The 27,921-nt window shown below is 41.9% G+C and overlaps 1 pseudogene; it reads right to left on the bottom strand.

The window, feature by feature from the left end:
• Positions 1-5,779: 5,779 nt before the first annotated feature.
• Positions 5,780-26,042, bottom strand: LOC129323887 (cytochrome P450 2K1-like; annotated as a pseudogene).
• Between the last annotated feature and the right edge of the window lie 1,879 nt (positions 26,043-27,921).

Genomic DNA, 27,921 nt, shown 5'->3' with positions numbered 1-27,921 from the left:
ATTCAGTGCATATATAGGAGCCGTCATGGTAAATTCACCCCCACACTCAAGAGGATTATATGGTCACATACTGCTTACAATGTAAAGGTAACCCTCCTAATCACAACTCCCTGAGTCATTGTTAAAGAGACCATGTCAAAATCCTTGGCTGTCAAAATGCTTCACTAGCCAAGGAAACATGATAAGTTCAAATCCAAATTTAAACCCTTGGGAGGCAGGGTGCCCAGGCGATATATCCACTCCGCCTCTCGTCTTAGTAAATCTCTCTGTGTATCATAATGTCCTTCCCTTTTTGACACATATAATACAGTAAATAGCAGACTGTTATCATCCTGGTGGAGTTCCACATAGTAATGCACTAGTGGAGCCTCCATGACTCGTTGTTTAATTCTAGACAGATGTTCAGAAATGTGTAATCGGATGGCACAAGTTGTACTGCCTATATAGAACTTGTGACAAGGACACTTTATCAAATACACACAAGCTTCTGTCTGGCAAGTCGAGAAATGATGGAATTTAAAATCCTTAAATCTATCAACTGCTTTCAATTCTGCAAGCGACCACACCAGTGGGCACACCTGACAATGCCCACAAGGGAAATGTCCCGTGGGCATATTATTGGTTACCTCACGTTTTTGAAAACTGGTGTGCACAACACAATCCTTTATATTTTGTGTTCATCTAAAACCCATCCTAGGTGGTCTCTCGCATCTTTTAATGTCTGACACTAAATGCAAGTGGTGTTGAATGACCCGTTTGATATCATATCCCAAGGGTGTGTATTCCGATGAGCATGTAATGGAACTCAATGTCCTGAATTCTTTTACCTTAAATAAATCACGTCTAGATGTTGCTGCAACCCTATTCCCTGCATGCTGAAGAACTCCTAGAGGGTATCCTCTCTCCCTGAAAGCTTCCTTCATCTTCACACAGTTTATATCATAGTCAATACATGATGATGAGTTACGCTTAAGGCGAAGCATTTGTCCAAAAGGAATATTTTTAATTACATGTCTGGGATGAAAAGACCCGTAATCTAGGTAAGAGTTTCTATCAGTTTGCTTTTTATACGGTCTTACCCCTATTCTGTTGTTGTGGTCCCTGTATGTCACAACATTGAGAAAATTTACACAGTTGGAACTAACCTCAAAAGAAAAATTAATGTTTGGATCCAATTGATTCATCCATCAATGCAATGCTTTAGACTGATCGCTCCCTTTGAATAAAATATATAAATCATCAATGTATCTCATGTACTTGACTATCCTATCAAAAAAAGGGGTTGTGCTCCTGAGTATATATATATTGGGACTCAAGATGGGCCATATACAAGTTGGCAATGCTCGGAGCTGCCGAACACCCCATTGCTACTCCTTTCACCTGGTAGAAAAAAAAAATTTGGAATGAAAAATATTTTTTTTCCAGTATAAGATCTACTAACTGTAAAAGAAAAGGAGTTTGCTGTTCTCGCTGGTATAAGGTGGTGTCTATGACGGCTCGGCCCCCCTCATGTGGGATGGAGGTATACAGGGAGGACACATCCATAGTAATGAAAACCCAGTCCAATCCCATCTCCAACCCTTCTACCTGTTGTATAAACATGCTAGTGTCTTTAAGGTATGCTGGGGTCTTTACAACAAATGGTTGCAGAATCCGATCCAAAAATATTGCCAAGAGGTCAAGGATAGAATTACATTCCGAAACAATGGGACGACCTGGTAGGGGGGAAATTCCTTTATGGATCTTGGGTAGAAAATAGAATAAGGGAGTCCTAGGTGTTTTGTTAAATAGAAATCTATAGATGTTCTCAGATATTTCCCCCATAGCCAACCCCTCATCCAACACTATTTTAATTAGCTCTGAAATGTGGGCTGTTGGGTCTCGAGGAATGGGACAATAAGTTTCCCTGTCTCCTAGTTGTTTCTGGATATCCTGTAGGTATGGCTGTATCCAATATAACTACCCCCCCTCCCTTGTCGGCCGGCTTGATTACTATAGATGGGTCATTATCCAACTCCTTTAAAGCAGTCCATTCGGCTCTGGACAAATTATGCCAAGATTTATAGGGTTTATTTTCCAAATGTGAAATATCCCATAGCACCACATATTCGAAGGTTACAAAAGGAAAAGAGACATTAGTGACACTGCTGACCTCATTTCATCACTTCCAGGTAAGACTCAGAAGTGACAATGGGTAGCTCTAGGAATCACCAGAAAGTCTTACCATAGAGTTTCCATCAATTCCTAGAGATACCCATTGTCATATCTGGGTTGTATTGAGAACTGACATAACAGTACAGAGGCCTGCAGCAGTGCTAAATTTATTTTTCTTTTACCACTGCTCAGAAGTTTGGCAACCATAAAATTAATGCATCAAAATACATAAAACTAGGTAAAATGTCAGTTGATTTCTCTCTTATTTAATAAAAGATTATTGTGGTTCATGGGGAATCCTGAGGATGTAAGAAGGAAATGAAGCATGGCTACAGGAAACCTAAACATGCCCCCCAAGCTTTTGGTTAGATCCAAACTCAACGCACTCTTCCATACAAACTGGGGGAGAGGACAGGACAGCTTAATAACTGATAATCGTTAATCATTGATAATCTTGCATGCTTTAAGCAGTAACTTTAAAATCTAGTATGAAATTGGAACTTGTTCTGCTCTAATCATTAGTTGTTTTCCTCACAATGCCCTTTCACACATTTGTAAAGTTGCCAGGAGTTTGTTCTTACCTCACTGGTAATTCCGAATCCACTGTTCACCCAGTTTCATTATACTGAGGACTGGTGGAGAGAAGACGGAATTCATTTCATGCTACCAAACCTCCTGCCTCGATCACAGATTCTGGAACTGCTTCCAGGAGACGGGAGGGTGCAGCCAGTGGTATCTCCTTTGCAAAGGAATGTTTATTCTGTCTGCTCTAGATTCCCCTGTGGACCATTTAAGATGCAGGGCATGGTTGTACTTTCCTTTCATGGGTTTCCTCCTCTGCTGTTGTGCTGTGATTTTTTAACACCAAACCGTGACCTAACTTACTGAAATTAAATGAAAATTACTATTCAATTATGAATCATAAAATACACAACTTTATTAGATTTATTGTATTACTCTATATGCAGCAGCTAGCTCAATACAGCTCCCAACAAGGCTGCTCCCAGAGTAAGTAGAAGAATTTACATAACATGCACATAGCAATAAATTGAAATAATCTCAAATGGCATAAAATGGCGTGAAATCTCAAATGGCGCCATTTGAGATCATTTCAATTTATTGCTATGTGCATGTTATGTAAATTCTTCTACTTATCCTGGGAGCAGCCTTGTTGGGACCTGTATTGAGCTAGCTGCTGCATATAGAGTAATACAATCAATCTAATAAAGTTGTGTATTTTATGATTCATAATTGAATAGTAATTTTCATTTAATTTCAGTAAATTAGGTCACGGTTTGGTATTCAGATAGACAGTTTTTTCCGTGCCCCTCTCGACTATTTGGTTGGTGAATTTTTAACATGCATGTCAGGTTGATGGGGAGGATATAGCCGAAAGAGGGTATAGCCAAAAATGTAAGATGTAGCCAAACTGAATGCCCTCTCTTTGGCTTCCCTGTGTTTATGGGTAACCCAGAACCTGCCCCCACAAACCCTCTGCATTACCTCCCATTTATTCCAGAAATGATTCTGGTTCCAACAGAAGCAGTGATTCCCATCTAGGGACATAATCCCTGACTTCATCCATACTCAAGGGAGGGATGGTGGCTCAGGACAGCCTGATCTCATCAGAACTCAAAGGCTAGGCAGGGCAGCACTGGTCAGTACTTGGGTGGGAGCCTGCCAAGGAAATTGGGATTGTTCTGCAGAGGAAGGCAACGGCAAACCACCTCTGCTCCTCCCTTGCCTTGGAAACTCCTTGCTGGGTTTCTCAGAAGTCTGTTGCCACTTGCTGGCATGCATATACATATCAGTGCTCAAGCACCTTTTCTCATTCCTTGCTGTTTTATCCTTTCTGGGATATGGGAGGTGGAGCATCTCATATGGACGAAGGATGGACGAGGGAGTGGGGGAAGCTTTTATAGGATTCTTAGCAAAAATGTATAAAGACAACAATTTCCCCAAATTTGAGGGGTCTTCTCCCAAATTTGGGGAGATCAAAAGTCATGTCCATCTGCATTACAGCTGAAAAACCAACAGTATGATATTTGTGGAAATCTGTTGGAGAACAGCAATGTGGAAGTGGATATGTTCTCAATTGTAGGGTATAGCTAAATGTGAAAGAGGACAGAGCTAGGCACATTCATGTTTATGTGCAAAAACACAGAGGAGCTTTTGTACATATGGGTTTATTTATATACACACACTTATACCTCAACATAGATATACATACACTACACATACACACACATATATACATAGACACACACATATAAATGCACACACACATGGATTATGCTAATGAAGGGGTCTAAACCCTGCCGCTCTTTCATCTTCCTTCATTGCTTCTTGAAACCATTTTCTTTAGATATGCCCACTTCTGGTCTAGGAACTGAGACTGGAGAATTGTTTAGATTGTAGCAAAGTAAAGCAACTTACAGCTTTTCCCACACATATAACAACCATTTTCTTTTTTACCTCTCCTCTAAACTCTGCTCAATACATAAATTGGACAAGCATATAAATGTGGATTCCCTGAACACATCTAGTAAAACCTTAGAATGAGAATTTATTTTATTTGTTTCAGATTTGTATTCCACCCTCTCCGAGAGTGGGCTCAGGGCGGATAACAACATATTAAAAATACAATTTTAAAAATCATGTACATTAAAAACAACACATTTAAAACAGGATGGTGGACAGCCCTAACAGGGAGGGTTAAGATTTATACACCCCTTTTTTCAGGCTGGTGGAGGCCAAGCCTCAGCCATATGTCTGGCGGAACAACTCTGTCTTGCAGGCGTGGGCCCTGATCTCTGCAGACAGAGCATTCCACCAGGACCGAATGGCAGGAGGGGTGGATGACAGTTGATTTCCCCAATATTTTCCTATATATATAGTATAGTATATATTTTCTTAGGTAGTAACAGCCATCCAAATATTTACCGACAATGTTGACTTTGTATACAAAGGTTAGAATTATGTACATGTATCTTATGAGAAAGAAGCAGGCGGAGATTGTTGGTTGAACCTGGGCTGAATCCACATTACCTCAGCACGTCCTGGTGTTGCACTAAATGTTTGCTAAACACCTGGAAGTATAGTGTCTTTCTAGCACGATTCAGAAATCGCGCTTGAAAGATGCTATACTTCTGGGTATTTAGCGAACATTTAGTGCAACACCGGGACATGCCGAGGTAATGTGGATTCAGCCCTGGTTGAGATGATAGTTCAAGACATCTACAATGTCTGAACAGAAGAAACCAGCACACCCAGACTTTGTTGGTTTTTCTCTAGGAATTGAATGACACCTGAATGGAAGACTAAATCTAAATCTGAAGCAAAACTCGGAGCAAGCTTATGGGCCTTGGCAGATTGTCAAATGGGGCATTAAGGTTTGTGACAAAATGTGAGCCAGTTCCACAGAGGCTATCAACTTCAAATGTCCTTTGCAAGCAAGAATGTGTTGAAGACACTGAACACATGGAAAATCAGTAATCCAGAAAGTTCAATATAAAGAATGTGGCAAAACACATAACTTGAAGGTCATTCAATTTGAAGAAAACCCGACTACAGGGGTAAGGTCCAGGTCTTCTGTAAATATTCCAGCGGCTGGCTGGAACATGGATCATTGCAGGAGGCTTGTAAAGAATAAGAAAAGCTCCATTTTGGCAAGGATCTTACTAGCACACATTCGCCAACCTGTAATAATGCAGAAACAGGAGGGGAGTTCTGTTTGTTTGTTATATTTAAAAAATTGTTCTACTGTACAATCATCTTGAACTGAACTGAGCAAAATATAGGCCACCATTGTAAAGATCAGAGACCAGAGCAATTGTCAACACAATGCTTGAAGTTTCCAAGTTGTCCAAAGGGCAGCCCCTCATAAAGCATGTTACAACAGTTGAACCATAAGGTTAGATTCAAGTAGGTTTGCCTGCTCTGGCTTGGGAAATTCCTGGAGATTTGGAGGTGGCACCTACGGAGGGGAAGTGTCTGGGGAAGGGGAGGACCTCAGCAGGGTTTAATGCCATCTAGTCTACCCTCTAAAGTAGCCATATCCTCCAGGGAACTTATCTCTTGCCAAGAGATCAGTGGCAATTCCAGGAGATCACCAGGACCCAGCTGGAGGTTAACAACCCTAGATTAAAGTGTCAATTAAGGTGGTCAGATTGTTACCCAAATGGGGGTCTCCTTGCAAATTTGGGGGAATTAGCATGCAAGGACAGGCAGTGAGAGGGAGTAACTGTAAAATCTTTCACCTGTGTATGCAGGTATTCTTCCTGTAGAAAACTCTTTCAATAAAATAACAAAATCAATTGCACACAATTCACGCAGCACACACAGAGAGCTAACTAGAAAATAAGGGGGAAAAGTGGAGAGAGTTGAGGGGACAGGTGATAGTTATCGATTCAGAAGACAAGGGGATTGCCCATGAAAGAGTAGCGTTGAGCTACCAGCTCTTTGCAACAGAAAAATGAGAGGTTCAAACAGGGGTCTGAGGGTAGATGCTGGATCCGAAGGCACACACACTAAGTGAAGCCACAGGTAGTCCAGTTATACAGTTTATTTATATATTTATTTATATCCCACCATCCCCACAAGCGGGCTCAGGGCAGGTCACAATATGTGGAACATACTCTGAGGCAGGATTGTGTCTTCTGACCAAAACAATAACTTAATGGCTGTCACCAGGGTGAGACAATAAAACTGGGAAGGTTTGATTAAACTTTCCTGGGAGTTACTAAAGTTATCAGTGATGACTGATGACCTGTGATGGCTGGATGAGTGAGGCTTATCAGATCCCTGAATACAGAATGGGAGAGCAGATAGGGAGAAGATCAGCAGGGTGTGGCGTTGTTTGATTCAGGAACTCCTGGAAGATCCTATTGTTTTAGGATATTTGCACATTGTACACAGACATTTTTAAAGCATGGGGGAACAACAGCAAACTCTGTAGGGCCACCCAGATGAAACTTCATACTTCAGAATCCTCATCTCATATAACTACCTTCTGAACGAGTCACATAGAAGAAACTTAAAAGCCATCCCCTTAGGGCCAAACTAGACGTTACAGTTTGGTCTAGCCAGTTTGATGTAGTGGTTAAGAGCAGCAGGACTCTAATCTGGAGAAGCAGGTTTGATTTCCCTTTCTTCCGCTTGAAGCCAGCTGGGTGACCTTGGGTCAGTCACATCTTCCAGGAGCTCTCTCAGCCCCACCCACTTCACAGGGCAATTGTCATGAGGATAATAATAACACACTTTAAAAACTGCTCTGAATATGGCATTAAGTTGTCCTGTAGGGTGGTATATAAATCAAATGTTGTTGTTGTTATATTTTTTGGCTATCTGTGTCCGGTTCGTCTGACCCAACTCTCATTGCCTGCAGTAACAGACCAGCTGCAGGGAATGTCATTTTAAGATTGGAGGGAGCCTTTTTTGGCTTGGAATTATGGTGTGTTGGGAGGTGTTCCTGCCTCTCCCTCCCCACATGCCATACTGAGAAGGTGAAACAGTCTTTGGTCAAGAGCTATTTACATAACTTTGGAGGAGCAGAACCTCACTCCCTCACATTTTGTGGCTGGCTTCTCCTCTTCTGGAAGTCATTTAGTAAGTGCACCCACAGCCCTATGCCAGAATTTCAAAGGTGCCCACATGCTCAAAGCCGAATTAAACATACGTTAATATGTATAAAAGAAGTTACTTGCAAAGAAAAGCATGAATGCATCTCTCTTAACAAGATTTCCTGTGGAATCCGGGAAGTGCTTGGGATAGAATTTATAAAGTTTTCCCCACTGAGATTCATCATACAGCATGGAATAGGGTACCTGATATATTAATAAGAACACACATTAATGTATATAAAAGGATATATTGTCGAAGAGACAATATACCTGTAAGGAAAGGCATGAAGGCATGGAATTATGGTGTGTTGGGAGTTGTTCCTACCTCTTTACAAAATTTCCCTCGGCATCCAGGAAGTGCTCAGGGTAGAATTTAAGTGATTTCTCCCACTGAGATTCATCATAAAGCACAGAGACAGTAATACAACAATTTGAATTCCCTGCACAGTCAAAGCAATGAGTTATTAAAGAAAATGAAAACAGTTTATCAAGCACACAGCTATCCTTCAGACAAAGAAAATGCCATCCCAAATACTGAGTTCCATGAGAATCCAAGGGCAAGGAAAGCAAGGTAAAAAGTTAAATTTGATGGACAGTATTTGAAGGTTTGGACAATTTGAGGAATGAGCCAACTAAGACACATTAGTTCCCTTTATTTCAATAAAATACACCTGTGGGATTTGGTACGAACTGAATACAACTTCTATTTCACACCACGAAAAGCAAATATTTCATGTGTAACAAATGAATAAATAAATGATAGTCAACTGACTTACGGTTGTACAGTGAACAGCACAATACATAGGAGTGATCACCTTTGGAATGAAGTAGCCTTTAAGAGTGACATCTGTTGTGGTTTCATGTGGCATACTGGTGGGAAGAATATTGGCAAACCTCTGAATTTCATGGATTACTGCATTCATATATGGCAGTTTTGTTCGGTGTTCGATCCATGGTTGAGCAGACCCAATCACCTCTGCAATTTCTTTTTGGACCTTATCTGAGGAAACACAACATACCTTTTTACTAAAATAAACTACATGGTTTTGGATATTGCATTATTCCCAAAACCTTCTGTGGCCACCTCTATTACTGTGCATAGTTCTCACCTCTGGCCCCAGATGAGAGTCGGGAAAGTAACAGAAAAATGTGATTAATCCTGATGGATATCTTGGAATAAGTAGTCTTGGAATGTGATACTCAATAGAGCCATGGAATATAATACCCAATAGAGCTTGGGAAGAGTCTACAAAGGTAGACAAAGAATCGGAGCCTGTTTGGCACTTTCAGATTCTGGGAAATGGGCCATCAAGATTTCAAGGAGCAAACATATCTCTCTGGGGTTCTGATGCGGGGTTAGTAAAGTTGCAGCCTGTCATTTTCCAAATCTCTATGAACTCCCTGTTCTCTAACAATTTCATAAAATCTTTAGACAATATCCTACTTTTACTAAGACACAGATTGGCAGGGCGATTCTAAGTATGTCTACTCAATAGGGCTTACTCCCAGGAATGTGTTCCTATGATTGCACTATAAAGTCCTCCCTGAAGAGGAAAACTAGACTTCATGTGTGACATGAGTTTGGACACGGGTGCCTGACCTGACCCACTGTCACATGTATGAACTGGGGGACATGCCCTGTGAGGGGGGAGGAGGGGCTTCTGGCTTCCCTTCCATGCCGTTTTCACCAGCAGAAATCACCATGAGGGGAACTTGTTTACCCTTTTCCCTCAGGAAAATGGCTCCCTCCAAGGATGTTTCCATTGGCAAAAATGGCTTGGGAGGAAGCCATTGTAGGGGTCTGAGGCCAAATGGAGCACTTTTAAGGTAAGTTGCCCAGTTCATATGTGCGACAGCAAGTTGGGATAGCATCCCAACACATGCCACGTATAATGTCTAAGATTATTTTACCTTCTAGAAACTCTTCTAAGCATCCATTAAAAAAAAAAGCTGAAACAAAACCTTCTGGGCTTATTCATTGTTTGTGCATATGCAAAAAAAATTGATCTTCAAACACATTATTTAATAGATACTGTTTATTTCCTTAGGTGCATTTTCTGAAGGAATACCATATTTGGGCTTTCAATTTTTTAACATTCTACAAACTTTTGTTCTTTCAATTGGAAGATGTGTCACTGTATTAATATAACCTGTATTTTATTTTCAGTATTTCAGCAAGTCAAAGTAACCAAAAGCATCTCATAAACCATTACATCAATAAACATTGTCACTTTCCAGGACTTCCGGTTTGGGATCATGGTGGTCTGACACAGCTCAGGGAGCTGGGCTGTCCAAGCCGCTGTTTGTGAGGGCTAGTGGGGTGCAAGATCGCCCGTGGCCCCCTGTTCTCAGGCGGGGAACAGGCAAGAACGCCCAAGACCCCGAGAGTGTGTTTGATCTCGGCTGTGGGGGGAGATCTGCACAACAATCTTCCACCCAGCCTTGAGGTCCCGCTCGAAGAAGGGTGGCAGAGATCTCTGCAGCAACTTTGGAGTCACTGAGGTGACATAAGACCATCGTACCCAAGCTTCAGAAACTAATTTGGACTAATTTGAGTAATGAAACAGTGATTACAACCCGCAAAGAAAGGAGGAAGTTAAAGATTGCTATCTCTCTTTTGAAGTTAAAGCTTGATAAAAGAACATAAGCTAAGTGGAGGATAAAAAACGGGAACGCTTTAAAATTCTATTGACTATTTTCCGGTAAAAGAATTAATAAACGAGAAGTTATTGCAGAAGAATTAGAGCATAAAAAGGACTATTGTTTACATACCTGCGGTTTAAGAGGGATAGTGAAGTGTGGGAAACCCGAAAAACCACGAGAAATGCTGCGCAGTGAAAACGGAACAGGAAGTGCATCAGTGTAATAGAGTGACGGGCCAGAAGCGGCTGTTAAAGAGCAGACCGGAAAAAGGAAGCACGCCATCTTGGGAAAGGGAAGGGTACAGCCTCACCACAAGCGGAAGTGGGCCATCTTGGAGAAGGGTAAGGGCAGATCCTTTGGCATAAAAATCATAGAGAAAAGACGCCCACCATTTTGGATATGGAAGTGTTAAAATTGTGGAAAAGTGGATGAAAATAAGCTTTTAAGTTCCAAAAATAACTAAATCACGCCACGGAGTTATGGAAGAGAGCAGACTCGTGGGAGCGAGGCAAAGCTAGCCCCACGATGTCAAAAAAGGAGTGGCAGTCGGCGTTGGACAGTCTGGATAAGAAAGTGGTGGAGGGAAATAAAGAGATTAAAGACATGATCAAAGAGATGGTAAAAGACCTAAAAGAGACATTTAAATCAGAGGTGGCGGAATTAACAAAGAGTATTGATGGGGTCAAGAAAGAGTTACAAATGATGCAGCAGAAAGTTAAGGAAGTGGAGGATGCAACGGCCAAGTTGTCTTCTTCTTTTAAGACAGAGACTAAGGGTTTGAAAGGAAGAATGGCCGTGATGGGATGTAAACATGTGGAAAAACAACTCAGATTTCGTGGAGTCCCAGAGGTAGAGGGGAAATTGGCACAAGAGCAAATTTCAGAAATATTGGCAGAATTTTTAGGCAAGGAAGTAGACGAGGTGGCAGTTCTTCTAGATGTGACATACAGAATTAATTTGAGACATGCAGCTCAAAGAAATCTACCAAGAAATATGATTGTGCAATTTACTACCAAAAGAGTAAGAGAAGATATTGTCAGCAAGCAATTTCAAGACCCTCTGGAAATTGATGGAAAAGGGGTGAGAATAATGAAGGAATTGCCTAGGGAAGTTTTGTTGGAGCGAAAGAAATATAAAGAATTGGTGCAAATGCTGAAAGAGCTAAACATCAGGTACAGATGGGAGATACCAGAGGGTCTGAGCTTTGAATTTCAGACAATCAGAAAAATTATTAGATCTGGACATGAGATGGAGATGTTTCTGCTGGATAATGAAAAAGACTTACCTAAAAGATCTAGAATTTGATTATGGAGTGCAAAATAATATCTTGGAATGTAAATGGACTAAACTCACCAGCTAAACGTAGAATTATTTTCCACTGACTAAACAAACAGCATTGCAATATAATTTGTTTACAAGAGACCCATATTAAGAAACAAGATGTGAAATATTTAAAAAATGCTAAATTGGGGAGAGAAACAACTGGATGGACTAACTTACTCACAAATAATCTTGGCAGGTGATTTTAAAAGAGTTATGAACTTAAATGATGACAAAAAAACAAAAGGTGTGGGGAAAAAAGAGGACTATTGCCAAAATCCTTCTTCGAAATTAAAGATCAGGAGAACTTGGAAGATGTTTGGAGAAGAAGTAACCTTAAAGTAAAACAATATACCTATTATTCGGCAAGACATTTGACATTATCAAGAATTGATATGATCTGGGCCTCTAAAGAATTGGCTATATGGACTAAGGATGTAGAAATAATGCCTATGGTAGGCTCAGATCACAATCCAGTTATGTGGAAATTTGGGAAAAGCACCAAAAGACGAGGATGGAGAATAAATGAAGATTTGCTGCAGTCAGAGAGCAATATAGAGATATTACAGAAGGAAACCAAATTCTTTGTACAATATAATTTAAATAAGACTGTTCGAACATATAAAGTCTGGGATACATATAAAGCAGTTATTAGAGGTGTTTTAATGGACTTAAATGCAAGAGATAGAAGGAAAAAAGAAGAAAAGAGGAAAGAAATTGTGGACAGTATCCAAGCTAAGGAACTGCAATTGAAAAAAAGACCTGGGGAAAAGAAATTTCATCAAGAAATAAAAATCTTGCAAGAACAATTAAAGGCAATGGACAGTAAAGAGTTAGAATGGGAGTTGAAGAAATTAAATAAAAAATCATTTGAAAGTGCAAACAAACCTGGGAAATATTTAGCGTGGCAACTGAAAAGGAGAAGGGAAAAAAAGGTGATAACTAAGATTCAAGAAGAAGGGAAGATGTTAATGGATCAATCAACTATTAGTAGAACATTTTTTAAGTTCTATGCAAAATTGTACCAAAAGAAAGAGGTAAATTTGGAAGCTATTGATCTATATTTGAGTAAAATTAATTTACCAAAGATATCAGAAAAATGGAAGGAAAAATTGAATGCCGAAATAACAGAGAAGGAATTAAAGGAGGCAATACAGTCGACTAAATTAGGAAAGGCACCAGGACCGGATGGAATTACGGCTAAATTTTATAAAGTACTGGCAAATGAATTGGTGCCCTTCCTGAAAGTAGTGATGAATGAAATTCTAAAGGGGCAAAGGGTTCCAGAGTCCTGGAATGAAGCTAATATATCATTGATACCAAAAGAAGACCAGGATTTGAGCAGTATTAAGAATTATCGACCTATTTCATTGCTGAATAATGACTATAAAATATTTGCGAAAATTTTGGCGGAGAGGTTAAAAGAATGGCTTGTTGAGTTTATTGCAGAAGAACAAGCAGGATTCCTTCAGAATAGGCAAATTAAAGATAACTTAAGAATTGTAATAAATGCGATTGAATATTATGACAGACACTGTGAGAAGGAAGTTGGTTTCTTTTTTGTTGATGCAGAGAAAGCTTTTGATAATTTAAATTGGGATTTCATGTTCGCCACAATGGAAAGACTGCAGTTGGGAAATGAATTTATTCAAGCGATGAGAGCGATATATAAAGACCAATGTGCAGCAGTTGTAGTAAATGATGATTTAACAAAAACGCTGGAAATAAGAAAAGGTACAAGACAAGGTTGCCCACTATCTCCATTGTTGTTTATTTTTATTTTGGAAATGTTACTGATTCAGATAAGAGAAGATGATGCCATAAGAGGCATAAAGATTAAGGAATTTACCTACAAGGTTAGAGCTTTTGCGGACGATGTGATGATTATTGTTGAAGACCCAGTGCAAAATATGCCGAAGTTGCTTGATAAGATAAAAGAATTTGGATAAGATAAAAGAATTTTGGCTGGATTTTATGTTAACAAGAGAAAATCAAAGACATTATGTAAGAACATGGTCAAACAAAAGCAACAAGAATTGATGGAAATTACTAATTGTGAAGTAACACATAAAGTAAAGTATTTAGGAATTGAGGTTATTGCAAAGAACATTGATTTGTTTAAGAACAACTATGACAAGTTATGGCAGCAGATTGATAGAGATTTGATTAAATGGAACAAATTGAATCTGTCATGGCTTGGAAGGATGGCAGCAGTAAAGATGAATGTGTTACCACAGATCATGTTCTTACTACAAACAATACCAATAATCAGAGATAGTAAGCAATTTGAAAAATGGCAGAGGAAAATATCGGACTTTGTATGGGCAGGCAAGAAACCTTGAGTAAAGATGAAAGTTCTATGTGACGCTAAAGAGAGGGGTGGACTGCAACTACCGAATATTAGACTGTATTATGAGGCTGTTTGTCTGGTGTGGTTAAGAGATTGGATGTTATAGGAGAACCGCAAGCTGCTAACTTTGGAGGGATATAAGAAATTGTTTGGTTGGCATGCCTATATGTGGCAAGATAAATTAAAAGCGGATGCTATGTTTTTACATCATTACATTAGAAGAAGCCTCTTCACGATCTGGAAAAAGTATAAGAACTATTTGGGTGAAGGTATCCCCGCATGGGTGGTACCGTTTGAAGTCATTGACCCGAGAGCTATATATAACAAAGAACCATGTCTGCCATATAAAGAGATATTGACAATGGAGCAAAATATGATCAAAATTAAAACAGAAGAAGAGTTATCTCCACATTATGGATGGTTTCAATATAGGCAAATTAAGGATTTATATAAAGAAGACTGTACAAAAGGAGGAATTAGATGGAAAGACTCGGAGTTGGAGGAAAACATTACAAGAGAATAAGAAAAAGATATCAAAAATCTATAAAATACTTTTGAAGTGGTATACAGAAGATGAAACAGTTAAAGTCCAGATGGTGAAGCGGGCCATTAATTGCCAGAGAGATATAACAATGGAATCATGGGAGTATTTGTGGAAAAATACATTAAAAATTTCAACTTGTACCAGTATTAAGGAGAATGTTTATAAAATGATATATAGGTGGTATTTGACGCCTAAAAAAATAGCGTATGGAAATGCTAAGATGTCAAACAAATGTTGGAAATGTAAAAATCATGAAGGATCATTGTATCATATGTGGTGGACTTGTGAGGTGGCTAAACAGTACTGGGGAGACATTTTAGAAGCAATAAATGAAATTTTGCAGGTATCGATAACAAAGAACCCAGAACTGTTGCTACTGAACTTAAATATGGAAGATGTTCCTATGCAATACAGAACATTATTATTTTATATGACAACAGCGGCAAGAATACTATATGCGCAGAAATGGAAGGTGCAAGAAATACCAACTATTGAAGACTGGATAAAAAAATTGCTGTACATGGCAGAAATGGACAAGATGACGAGGCGGCTGAGAGACCAGAACTCAGAAGAATTTTTTTAACGGATGGGGGAGATTAAAACAATATTTAGAGAAGAAGTGGGATGTAAAGGGAAAATTGTGGCAACTGGAAAATGATTAAAGTTGAGGATTAGGAGATATGAATCTTTATCTGATAAAGGGAAGTTTTAACTATGGTTAGTTTAAGATAAGAATTAGATTTAAAATTGATGGATATTATTTAGTATAGTAAAGTAAGATATTTCAATGACATACAGAAAGAATAGATTTAGTAATAGATTTTACTACTGGGTTGGAAAGCTGTTGGAAGTCTTAGAAAAAGGGGGAGGGAAAGGGTGGGGGAATATAGATATTAAGGTTTTAATAGATAATTGCTATTTGTAAACTATGCTCACCTAATAATTTTTTTTTTAAAAAATAAACATTGTCACTTTCCTGTATCTTCTTTAGATGCAGATATTTTTATAATATCTAAAAATTATTGGACTTCGTCAATATTTTGACCACTATCCATTCTGTTTGCAGACGTACATTTAGCATTTATTTAATATTTGTTTCTTGTAGAACTATAGAACAAAATTTTAACTGTCTGGGATAAAGCCAATAAAATTTCAAATGTTTTCTTTTCAACCCTTAACTTTTCCTTGTAGCATGCGTTACTTAAGATTGTTGCCTTTCACTCTGTATTATACAGAAATCTTTATCTTTGCAAGATCTATTGCTATCCTGGTTTGTAAAGATGGAAACGGCTAATACAGTGCAATCTCAGGTAGTGTTATAACCTTTGAAGTCCATACATTTAGAAGAGTGTCACTATTTAAGAAGGGTGTAACAGTTTAAGGGCTGGTGCAACTGTTTAAGATTACACCCTTAGGTTGGTAAAAACATCTTTTAATCCAGAACATATAACGTATGCATGTGGGATACATAAAGGTGACAATTTTAAAACTTGACATACCATGTTTTCTTCCCCCCACCCTCTCTCTGTGTATAACTGGAATAATGGAAATGAATCACCGAAAAGTTCTTACTCTGGATTTTAGGATACCTCATCATTAGCAATAAGTTCCACAACAGTGTAGTTGTGACAGGCCGGCACCAAATAAGTTATTCACAAGAAATATTAGGTTTTCATTATGGAAAAATCAACTAATCTTATTTTTCTTCACCTGTGGGATAGGAAGGAAAGAAACAATTAAATGTGAATAGAATAAGAAAAATGCTTCTTCACATAGCAAAATGAACACCTGGGGACTTTTAATATCAAAAGCAACGGGAAGATCCAAGAAAACTTCTAGTCAAATCAGGGCAATCTTCAGCCAGGCGAAAGAAGAAAACAAGATTTCCCAAGAAAGTGGAAAGTGTGCAGTATTGCTGTAGTCTAACTCCAGAGTTCCCAATGTATTGGGGAGGGGGGGGGAAGTGCAGATATACATTCCTTCTTGACCCCTTTTAAGCTCGCTGAACATTTTCCAAGACTCCCCATTCCTCATCAATGTCGAGACATTCCAGAAGCAATGCTTTCCAGGTATGGTTTCCTAGAGTATTAGAGACAGAAGTTTTTCTTGTAATAGAGGCAGAGTTTAGATGAACACAAGGTACTGCCAGCCATCAGATTTGCCACCCCTCCTCAGATATCCACAAAGAGAGATAGACAGACAGACTATACTGTTAAGTTCAGCTAGCTTGTATAACCTTTAATGCACTACAACTGCTTGTTTCTTCACACATGGTCACCACCACCCTTTTTGCTGTTATCCTTTCAGGAGACCACCTCCTGCCTAGGGGTGTTCGACCCGAATTGGGCCCAATTTGGAAAGATTCGGTATTTCCGAATCGTGGCCAGCATACTGGCCCTGATTCCGAAATACCGAATTGGATATTTCTGAATAGATTTGGGTCAATATTTGGAAATCAACTAATCACCATTTTGCTAGCCGTTTGCATTTGCAAGCGCCTAGCAAAATTCTGCAGGAAGCTAAAGTTTCCTGCTGGCTCTTTGAAGAGGGAGGGGGGAGAAGGAGTGAGTGACACTACCTCCTCCTCACCCCTCCCCTCTTGCTAGAAAAGGTGAGAATCTTTGCTTTGCAAAATGCAATGCAAAGCAAGCAGCAAGAGATTCCCGCCTAAATTTCAGGTACGGGAGGGGTGAGGAGGAATGAGTGATAGTAGGGGGAGGAGAGAGGGGGATAGTACAAGGGGGAGGAGAGAGGGGGATCAGGCAAAGAAAGAGGGAGTTAGGAGTGTCCAGTCCCACTGCCGGATCCTCCTTCCAGCCAATGGATTCTCTGGAAGGAGATGCAGCAAGGGATTTAAAATAGAGGCTGGACTTTGGGCCAGCTTCTGTTCTGTTGCTGGCTGCTGCTGCAGAGAGACTGAAAGAGACACTGCTTTTTCTCACTGTCTTTGCCTTGGCGTGACCCTCCTGGACTGGACTGCTGTGGATCAACTGACTCACTACATCAGGAGAGAGGAGGACTGGTTGGAGAGTTTTATTATTTAGGGGAGAGATGGGAGGAATGGAAGGGACACTGTTTGTTTAAATTGATGCTGGGCCACTCTGCTTGCCTCTGTTTAAAATGTTTCACTGTGACACTGGCTTTGCCTGTAAAGTTGGCCTGGATCTTCTTGAGGCCTGGATTATTTTCTTCTTTTTTTAACTTTTTGGTCTAGGACAAACAAGAGAAGCACATTTATCTGGAAGTCTGGATACACTGCTTGCATGTTTACTCAGTTTTACTCTGTGGCCTATCCTGGCACAGTGGCCCTAGGCCAGAGGGCCACCAACTTCATCTTGGGAAATTTTTGGAGCGTTTAGAGATGGGAGAAAATGGCTACTTTGGAGGGCAGACTCTATGGCATTATACCATTCTGAGGCCCCTCCTCTTACCAAACCCTGCCCTCTCTAGGCTGCAGGAATTTCCCAACCTAGACCTGGCAACCCTAGGGGAAACCTGGCACTTAACCAGGGGTGACTTCCTCTTGTGTTTGCAAAGTGCTCAAGTGGCGGTGTCACACTTGATGATGTCAATTCCAGAAGTGATGTCATTGCACCCATTTTTGTCTGTTCCCTGGGCCTTTTCTCCTTCTGGCCAAGTGAGTAGCAGTGGGGGGCAGAGGCTGGGATCCCCTACCAGGGGACCTGGCAGCCCCAAGTTTGGCTTTCAACAGGGGTATATGCAACACAATGGAGCCGGTCAAGGACATTGCATATGTGGACGCTGGATCTCCAGAGAGCTCTGCAGCAGAGAGTACTCAGCTAGTGTGCCTCTGCAGCGTATATTCACTGCTCCCTGACCATGGCACCACTGACACCTTTCCTGGTGCCCATGAAGTATTTTTAGAAAGTAAGTAGGGCCAAATGGAGGTTTTGCCCCATAACACTTCTGAATGGCCATTGGAGATTTGATTGGCTGTGAAGATTTTTAAAAATGTTGCTTTGGTACATAGCTGCCACCACTGCAGAAAGATTTTCACTGCTTGACTGAGAGAAAGCTGTGTGTATGCAAAAAAAAATAAATCCCCCACTTTAAAATATGTTCATTTTCAAAGGCTGCTGGAAGAACTCCTATAGAACTGGGAGCAATTCTAGGAGAGGGGTCACTCATCTTACATGGACTACTTTACCAACTCCTAGACAATGGGCACCCAGGAACCAGGAGAAAAAGGAGAGACGGAGAGGAGCACTATTTGGTCACTGCCTGTGTGAGATGGGAGCGCCTGACCACTCCATGGCTTCCCATTTGACCTCCATCCTGGAGAACGGGCAGAGGATCGAGCCCATGGGAGACCTTTCCCTCGAAACATCCCAGACCACTTCAGAGAGAGTAGTGGAAAATATAGCTGCCAGCGCAGCAGAATTTTGTTGGGATGATGAACTGGGACATTATGTAAACCTCCCCTTGGAAAAGGAGAGTTATGTGCTGGGATGGGGGGTGGAGCCTCCTCCAGACCTCCCTCCAGATGGAGGCCCTGAGTTGTGAAAGGATTATAAGCGATGGAAAAACATTTGCCAAGGGAGCTTGTTCCTCGCCTGGGACTCACCCGAGCCGACGGAGGGGACAGAGTTGAAAGAAGAGGACCATTTGGATTATCTTAGTGAACTGCTCCAAGTGATGAGATATGACCTGTTGGCGTTAACAGGACTTACGCGGGGTTGGATGAGGAGCACAGTGGATGCTCAACGTACCCAAGTCCTGGTGGATTTACAAGTAACGGGGGACCTGGGATTACCCCCTGAAAATGCTACAGAGGATTTACAAATGCTACAGTGGATTTACAATTGACCCACTAAATAGGTGGGAAACGGGAGCTGCAGCTGAGCCATGCAACCAGGAATGGGGCCAGATGCTGCAGCTACCAACGTTACAGGAGACAACAACACAGTCAGTGTTGGCAGATGTACAAACAAGAGCTGCTGCTAGGCCAAGCAACCAGGGATGGGACCAGATGCTGGAGCTCCCCATGCCGCAAGAGGCGACAACACAATTGGTGTTGGAGGATGTACAAATACAGGGGGGCCCTGGATTAACCCCTGGCTACAGGCAAAGTTCTCAGGATTATATGGGAAATGATGGTACCTATACCCTGGATTGGAGTGTGGCCGGGCCATCAGTCCCAGTTGGGGGCCAGATACCGCAACCAAGAGAGATGGGAGAAAGGTACCAAATCCTTGAAGCCCAAATGGAAAAGAGGAGAAAAGAGCTGGAGCAAACCGCCCGGCTAATGAACAAAATGATGAACTTACCAATGGGATTCAGTGCACAGCTACTGCCAAAGGAGCAAAGGAGAGCTCTACAGATTGGACAAGAACAAGGCAGGGCAGAAGGGGGGAAACTAATTTTAATGACTCCAGAACATTTGATGGGAACTCAAGTAATTCCTCCCATGGCGTAGCCTCCTATAGTTACAATGAGGGGAGGATCTGCTCCACCCTATGCTGTAGCAACGGCTGCTAACATACCCTCTCAGGGAGAGGGAATGGGCCCAAGCAGGGACCCACAGCTTTTAACCATACCTCCGATCGTGAGAGGTGCAGGAGTGCCTGGCACCACAATGGGGATGAGAGTGTCAAGGAGCCTACCCATGCAAGCTCAAGCAAGCACAGGAGCCTCAGTTGCAACCAGTGGGAGAAGGATGTCCCAACCAGGCCAACCACAAAGAACCCCAGTTTTGTCCCAACAGGGGCAGGAGTACAAATTGGACATACCCAGGGGGGGGGGTGTTCCCCAGGGAATATCCCGCAGGAAGCACAAGGAATCCAGGCACAAGTTTTTCAATCACCATACGGGGGGGGGGGATTCTGCACACTGCTCCAAGGGGTTTTGCACAAATGGTGCAACTGCAATACGGAGGGGTTCTGCTCATTGCTCCAATGAACTTGGGAGCAAATGGAGCCTACCAAATACCTCAAATGGTACAGGGACCTTTGCAACCACCCCCATTGGGAGCGGCCCCAATTCAACAGGGGGTGGGGCACCAAGGAGCAGGAGCCCTCACAACAGGGTTGCCGCAAAGTTGATGCAAATCAGATGCCACATTTGATGGAAGCCCCCAAAACTTGGGGTTTTTTTATAATACAAGCTATGGATTTTTTCCGAGACTGGGGGCACCTGTTTCCTTCGGAGCACAGTCGAGTAATCCACCTGGGATCGCGACTGGTAGGAGCAGCAGCCGAGTGGTATGTAACTCCATATAATGTGGGAGCACCTGAGTTGCAGGACTTAAACGCTTTTGCGAATGTGCTTAAAGCGCAATTTGATGACCCATTAGAGGGGGAAAGAAACAGAACACAGCTCAGAACCCTCAAGCAGGGGTCCAGAACCATCAGGGAATACGCTGCTGAATTTAGGCAACTAGCTGCCAAAATACTGAACCATCATGAAGGAGTAAAAATTAAACTCTTTTGAAACAGTCTAAATGCTGATCTACTAGACCATGCATTAATGCGAGATGATCCACAAGCTTTGTTGGGATGGATTCAATTAGCTTGTGAGGCTGAAAATAGAACCCAAATAGTGAAGCTTGTAAGAATGCAACAACAAGCAGGCTCCAGGAGACCCACCCTGGCGAACAGGAGCCACAGCCTGCTGGATTCAAAAGCCCCTATCTCAGTGCTGGGAAGAGAGGCACGATGGAGACAAGGACTATGTTTCAATTGTGGGGGCATGGGACATTTTGCGGTGCAATGCCCCAGGAAATTGGCGCAGGGGGGAAAGAGCCAATACCCATCCGATCCCACAAGGGCCCCTAAACCGCCAGGACGGACCTGGGGGTCTGAAACGTAGGAAACCAGAGGCCGGCTTGGATGCCAATGAGAGTCCTGGATATACTGAGGTACCAACACGAAAGGAAGTGGAGGAGGAGTCTACCCCACCGTCTGGAAACAAGAGAGACCTGCCGTAAGAAGGCCACACTGGCAGGTCCAAAAAGAATCTGAACCTCCAAAGGTGAGAGAAAGAGGGGCCATGTTGTTTATATATATATATATATATATATATATATATATATATATATATATATGTTAAATTTTTATGGGGTTACAACAAGACAAACATTTAGCAGATTCATATAAAAGACACATATCCATCTGTCCAGATACAAAAAGCCACTATATATGTAATTAGCACCCCATATACCTTCAAAATTCCCTTTTGTTTTCTATAGTCTTTATTTAATTTCTGTACTTTTTAATCCACTTACTCTGCTCTTTATATCATTTCTAATAATTTTTTCTTTTGTGCATATTATAGATAGATCACTTTTCACCTCTTTTAACCTTTTAATCAGGGATCTTACATCCTTAATCATTCCAGGAGTGGGAGATGGAAATAGCAAAACATAAAATATCAGCAGGACAGTAGTATACATCAACATAAAGAAAAGAGCAATTTTTATGCTAATTTCCCCTCTTTCTTATATCTGTTCTGGCCATGCCTTCCAAACTTGTCTGCTTGAATTTTCATAATAGTAAGGGTGGAGAGGCCAAATCAATATTTAGTTTAAAGACAATTTTATATTCTATAAAAAATATCTCTTTCATCTATTTTGTTCCAGTTAAACTTATTTGCTTGGGTTTTCATATTAATAAGGCTAGGATGACCACATAACTCTATAGCTAAAACACAGATTTTGCATTTTAAAAATAGTAGCTCCTTCATCAGTTTTATTTTGTCCATCTGCACTTGTTTACTTGGATTCTCATACTTGTAAGGTTGAGAAGAGCAGATGGTCGTTTAGCTTAACCACTAGTTTGTATTCTGAGAAGGAATACAGTCTAAGAACAATTAATAAACTCCAAAGGCCCATTTATCACATTATCACTATCGCTTTAACAGTAGATATACAAAGTCTGTTATAATATAGAGCCTCCAAAATTTTCAATAAATCTATATGGGAGGAGTGCTCTTACAGCCAAATGTTGAGGGGAAACTGCACCCTTGTGCATACATTTCTAAGAAATTCTCTGAGACTGAACACAACTGGAGTGTATGGGAGAAAGAATCTTTTGCAGTAAAACTAGCCCTTGAAACCTAGAGATATTGGCTAGAGGGGGCAAAAGTGCCTTTTGAAGTATGGACTGATCACAAAAATCTAGAGGCACTACATACTCCCCGGAGACTGAATGCCAAACAGTTAAGGTGGGTGGAATTCTTCTCCAAATTTAGCTTCATGTTGAAAAACCTCTCTAGGAAAACAAACTTCTTAGTGGATGCCCTTTCACACATGCCCCAACACGACAGCTGGAGGGAGGAGATAATTGATACAGTTTTTTCACCAGCTCAATTGGGAGGAGCAGTAACAACATGTAGCCAAGCAGTGAAAATGCCAAGCAACCTGAAACTTGATCTCTCAGAGTAGGGAGAGAGAGTAAAAGCAGAAATTGAAAAGGAGGGGGGGAAATGTGCCCAAAGCCGAATCGAAACAGGTGAAGGATAGCCAACAAGGGAAGCAAACTTTAGATCCCAATTAACTTAAGAAAAGAAACCTTGCACCAATGTCATGATGCAAAAACTGCCAGACATTTTGGATATTTAAAACGTTGCACTTAGTGCAAATACAATTTTGCTGTCCGGCAATGAGAAAGGACATATCTCAATACATATCCTCCTGCCCAGTGTGTATAATGGGAAAATCAAGGAGGAGGAAGCCCCCTGGACTATTACAACCATTGGAAACTCCCCCTAGACCATGGCTGTAATCTCAATGGACTTTATTACTGATCTTCCCCCATCAAAACGACACACAATCATTTTGGTAGTGGTGGATCTCTTTTCAAAACAGGCTCATTTTATTCCTTGTACTACAATACCTACAGCCAAGAAGCTAGCCAGCCTGTTCCTGAAGCATATAGCGAGATTGCACTTGTTTCCTAGTAAGGTGATCTCCGACACGGGCCCACAGTTCATTGCCAACTTCTGGCGGGAGCTTCTTCAACTAGTGGGAATTGAACAAGGGATTAGCTCTGCTTTTCATCCACAATCAGACAGACAATCCGAACGCACCAATCAGGCGCTTGAACAGTTCCTATGATGCTACATTAACTACCAACAAGATGATTGGTTGGATTTTCTGGATTTCACCGAGTATGTGTATAATAACTCTGTACATTCCTCCACAGGAGCTACACCATTTAAAATAGTACATGGATATGAAGGAAATGCTCTACCTTTCGCTACAGCCCCTGAGTCCTCACAAGAAGGAGACTTGGAGGAATGGTGGATTAAGTTAGATTCCCAGTGGGGAATCATCCAGAAAACTTTGGACAAAGCCAAAGAGGATTACAAAAAATTTTCTGATAAAAACCGCTCAGAACAGTGGCAGCTGAAGCCAGGAGATTTTGTATATATCTCCACCAAGAACTTAAAAGGGGAGCAACCTAATAAAAAACTTGGATGGAAATACTTAGGTCCTTTCCCTGTGAAGAAAGTAATAAATAATGTGACTGTAGAAATTGAACTTCCAAAGTACTTAAAACAAATCCATCCTGTGTTCCACTTCAGTCTTTTAAAGAAGGCTCCCCCTCCCCCCCCCCCGGGATCAGTGGTGTCAGGTTCTGACTATGTTTTATGTGTGATCAAACCAAAGAGACTCCATTTTAATCCTGTCAGTGTATTAAGTGCCTTTCTTGCAGGTGGCAAGCTGCTCAGTAGAAGATATCGTAGAGAAGAAGAATGTTATGACTACACCTCTTCCAGTCTTGGGAAGCTTTCCATTTTCTCAGCCTCGGGCCGTTTGTTTTGAGAACTGTGGGGGAGGATGGGGCCTGCAGAGGTTTGCTATTCTGTACCTTAGCTTTTGCCTGTCATTCGTAACAACACGTGTATCAGCCAAGATCCTCGTGTCTTGGATAGTGGACTATAATGGTTGTTATCATTCAGTAAATCTTTTGGAATCAATGGGTTCTTGTCTCATTGCAAGAGGTAGTCTGGATTGCAACTTTTAGCAAGCCACTGTCTGACATTTTGTTACGAATCACATCTGTTCCAATGCCTAAGCCGGGGGAGACGGATACCAAGGCCGCGTCCGACAGGGACCCTTTGTTTGATCCTTATGCCTCCAACTCGGAAGGACTGGAACCTACAAATCAACCCGTTCGGGGAGGAACTGTGTCAAGTCGCACAACGGTGTATACCCTTGCGCCCGACAGAGCAGGAGCTCGACCAAGGACGGCGGCGGAACCCCTAATATCTTTGCCCACACCGAGGCAGTGGGGATCTAGGCCGTGAGAGATGAGGGAGAGAAGAGCGAGTACGGTGTTTTCCAGATCGCAAATGGACAGGAACAGAGTTGTTGGTTCGTCTGTGGAGAGGTCCAGCAGTCAACCGTGGTATTACTGGAATAGGGAATCCGACCAAATTGAGTGGGATCTGAGAGGTTCAGAAAGTACCCAGGTGTGGGAAAATTCCCGTTGCGATCTGATGAGTTGGGACTACGCAGAAGTCACCCCGTGGACGGGGCAACGTGAGTCGAGTGATCAAAGTTGGCAGCAGCTACAAAGCTGAACTTTAGCGGTGGATGCTGGAATTTCGGCAATAACGGGCCTAGCGAAACGAATCCTGGCAGGCATATCGGAGGAAGGAGCCACTGGAATGGGAGAGATTCCCCCTTGGCCCTGAGCTGCTGCTTCCTGTGTGGAATATGTAGAGACTACACAATTTCCCACTGAACAGCCCCAGGATTTACCAGAGGAAGATGTTGATACCTCAGCCCCAAGACATGTACAAAGATTGGAAGAGAGAATCAGTAGTATGGAGGAGAGCTTGGCACATGCGGTGCACTTGCTATCGGTGTTGGTCGTAAGAGGCTCAGGAGAGGAGCCCCCACAAGAAGCTGGAGAGTCTACTAGAGTTTCGATCGGTCGAGGGGTGGCAGCTCTCCAAAGGATCTTACCTGGTTTGTACCCAGTACCCGACCAGATCCCCCCTCAGGAGGAGCAACCGGTCCTGCCGGAGGATGATCAGCAAGAACCAGTGTTACCACCGCCTGACCAACCTCAAGATCTCCCAGACAAAGTACCGCCCCCCCTAGAGGCCCCGCAAGGGCCACCGGGAGACGATGGAGGAGAAGGACCGTTAGAGCAACCTCCTCTCCAGCTGCAAGAACAGCCAGTCTTACCAGGGGAACAGCCTCTGCAACCGCAAGAGCAACCACCTCAGCAACCTCTTCCGCGAGGGCCAGTGCCAAGGCAACTTCCGAGAGGCCCCCCGCCTCTGAGACCGCAAGGCCCTCTTCCTCTTCCACAGGGTCTGCCGGCTGTTTCGGAAAGATGTTTCGGAATGGTGGGGGGAGGCAGCTCAGCAGTGAACTCTTATTCAAAAACATCTTGACAAAGCTAAGCAAGACTATAAGAAGTACGCCGATTGCCATCGTGTGGCTGAATGGGAATTGCATCCTGGCGATCTTGTCTATTTGTCCACAAAAAATTTAAGGGTTGCACAGACCAGCCGTAAAATGGTGCTAAAATTTTTAGGACCTTTCCCTGTTCGTAAAGTAATCAACAAAGTGACTGTAGCACTTGATTTACCAAAGAATCTATGTCACGTGCACCCTACTTTCCACGTCAGCTTGTTGAAAAAAGTCCCCCCAGCAAATCAGTGGCACACCCGCGCTCCTCCCATACCTACCTTGATTGATGATCAAGTCCATTACGAAGTACAACAAATTTTGGACTCTAAAGTTAAACGTAATAAGCTGTTTTATCTCATCAGGTGGAAAGACTTTGACTCTGGGTATGATGAATGGGTGGAATCTATTCATGTTCATGCTCCTAAATTGTTAAGATCATTTCATTCCCTATACCCTCTCAAACCTGGGGGAGGAACATTTTAGAGGGGGCAGAATGTCAGGTTCTGACTATGTTTTATGTGTGATCAAACCAAAGAGACTCCATTTTAATCCTGTCAGTGTATTAAGTGCCTTTCTTGCAGGTGGCAAGCTGCTCAGTAGAAGATATCGTAGAGAAGAAGAATGTTATGACTACACCTCTTCCAGTCTTGGGAAGCTTTCCATTTTCTCAGCCTCGGGCCATTTGTTTTGAGAACTGTGGGGGAGGATGGGGCCTGCAGAGGTTTGCTATTCTGTACCTTAGCTTTTGCCTGTCATTCGTAACAACACGTGTATCAGCCAAGATCCTCGTGTCTTGGATAGTGGACTATAATGGTTGTTATCATTCAGTAAATCTTTTGGAATCAATGGGTTCTTGTCTCATTGCAAAAGGTAGTCTGGATTGCAACTTTTAGCAAGCCACTGTCTGACAAGTGACACCCTGAAAAGGGGCCCCTCACCCCATTTTAGTAGATGGACATGTTCACTATGAAGTGGAAGAAATCCTTGATTCCAAGGTTAAACACAACAAACTCTTTTACCTAGTTAGGTGGAAAGACTTTGATGATTCTTAAAAGGAATGGGTAGAGAAATCCCATATGAATGCCCCTAGACTAATTTCTAGCTTCCACAGATGCTATCCTGACAAACCAGGCCTTTAGGGAGAAGGGAGGCCATCTTTAGGGAGGCAGACTGTCATGTATGTCTGTACCCATTCACCCATGCCAACTTTCATTCTGGTTCTGATGCTTATTGTTAACATAATCCTGATGTTACTCAATATTGTAACTGCTAGGTACTTCTCTGGTTGATTTCATAGACTGTGTGTATCACTTTCGTTTTCTCCCTCTCACAGCCCAGCAATGCAGCTGGTGGAGCTGCGGACAATCTTCTCCCTCGATGTTCTTTGAAATGACCTCATATGTCTGAAATGTTACAGTTCTCTATATCTTGTCTAACTAATGTATAAACTCCAGAACAGTTCCCCAGACTAGTTCTGAACTTGTGGTTTGGGAGGGAGGGGAATGTTTGAGTATTTAGACCTGTACTTGCTTTAAGCCTTATTCCTTTCAAAGAGAAGTTGTGCTGCTCAGATGCATTCTTGCTTCTAAATAAACCTATGGACCTGTGCATATGGAAGAGGTCAGATTTCTGAATAAAAGTCATTTCACCAAGAACCTGTATCTTGCTGCAATGATTCAGAGATCTGTCTGCCATATCCTGTCATCCATAGCCTGACAGTGTTTGACAATCCTCATTACAGGTACATAACACTGTAATGAGGGTCATTGTATTACATTAGCGACGGAAAGAAGAAAGATAGATGGGTACTGTGAGTTGGTGGCTAAGTAGGAAGGTGATTGCAACCCAAACCCATAAATGAATAGACAAAACCTTGAAAGAGCATCAACAGGACTAGGTT

This window comes from Eublepharis macularius, chromosome 1, assembly GCF_028583425.1.
Source record: "Eublepharis macularius isolate TG4126 chromosome 1, MPM_Emac_v1.0, whole genome shotgun sequence".
Lineage (NCBI taxonomy): Eukaryota > Metazoa > Chordata > Lepidosauria > Squamata > Eublepharidae > Eublepharis > Eublepharis macularius.
This window is presented reverse-complemented; position numbering and strand designations above follow the sequence as displayed.